This window comes from Grammomys surdaster, unplaced genomic scaffold (assembly GCF_004785775.1).
Source record: "Grammomys surdaster isolate TR1022 unplaced genomic scaffold, NIH_TR_1.0 168, whole genome shotgun sequence".
Taxonomy (NCBI): Eukaryota; Metazoa; Chordata; class Mammalia; order Rodentia; family Muridae; genus Grammomys; species Grammomys surdaster.
The window spans coordinates 12,151-13,530 of record NW_021604616.1 but is presented as its reverse complement, the minus strand read 5'-3'; the positions used below and the strand labels follow the sequence as shown (position 1 = coordinate 13,530).

Genomic DNA, 1,380 nt, shown 5'->3' with positions numbered 1-1,380 from the left:
AACTTCCAGTCCCACCTTTCTCCCTCCACTGCCCAATCACAGGCGCTAGCCTTTTATTGACCAGGAAAATTGGGGAGGTTTACATGGCATCACTTAAGTACATCGTGAAGAACCAATGTTTAGCATTAGAATACAAGCAACATTGGACCAATTCACTACATTTAGCAATGATCATTACACTTTGTCAGAATGTAACTAAGAAATAATTTTCTTTTTTTTTTGATAATTAACAAAATAAATTTTATTTGTGTGCATGCATATGTGCACTTCCCATGGTGAGCATGTGGACGTTAGAAGAAAACTTGTAGTATCTGTTCTCTTTACCCCACGGATCCTCGGAACCAAACTTTGGCAGTCAGGCTTGGCTGCAAGGCCCCTCCTGCTGAGCCATCTCACCAGCCCACACATAAATGACTATGCGCCATAGTCAGTGAGTAGGACGTAAGGGTCTCATGTATTTCAGTGAGGACTGGCAGGCACTGGAGTCATTTCTTCATCTGTGTCACTTGATTCACTTGCTGGTTCCAGTTTCCCATCTGTAGTGTCTCCAATTTCTCCTGTTATTTCTAATTCTCCTAAATCCTTTTCTATATTTAAAATATTTTTCTGTTTCCGCTTCTTAGGAACTGCATCATTAGCACAAAGTTTCCTCATTTTGATGTTTGGTAATTTCTTCAGATCAAAATCCCATTCCCGGAAAGTCTGCAGAGTATTAGGGTCTAAAATGTCCGGGATCAAAGCCGTAGCCTTCGTACTGCTGCCGCTCCCTCTCCATAGTCTGCTTGATGGCGGCCTCCTGGGAATGGTGCCGCCTTCCCTGCCTGTCTTTGATGCTGTTGTGTAACTCAATCTGCTCCAGCTCACTGCTAAACCGATCCAAGTACCTTTCAATTAATTCACAGGCATCTTTCTTTGAATATCTCGGTTTTTTTTTTGTATCCAGTTGACTGTGAAACCACTGAAGTTTGTCACCAATAAGGTTGAGACGCAAGGCCCTCTCAGTCTTCAATCTTTCCTTCTTATCTTGTTTGTGAGACTCTCTTGTAATCTGAGCTGCTTTTCTACTGTACGGATGGATGACTTTTTTTTCCCGTCCTACCATTTTTCCTTTCAGTCCTTTAGGCATGGCGATGTCCTGGCCACCGAGGCCTAGCGATGTCCAGATGCGACAATTTCACAGAGGGTAGCCGTAGCCGCTCCTAAGATTTCTCCTTTCGAAACACACGTGGGTCCAGAAGAAAGAAATAATTTTCTAAATCGAGTAAAATTTATACTTCAAGCAAATCTGCCATAAATTCCCTACAGCCACAAATTATGCTAGTCCTATCACCTTACCAGATATTTTACTACCTGAACATGATGTCTAATTTCTTACATATC

The 1,380-nt window shown here is 42.1% G+C and overlaps 1 pseudogene; it reads right to left on the bottom strand.

The window, feature by feature from the left end:
• Positions 1-382: 382 nt before the first annotated feature.
• On the bottom strand, positions 383-1,166 carry LOC114620408 (annotated as a pseudogene).
• Between the last annotated feature and the right edge of the window lie 214 nt (positions 1,167-1,380).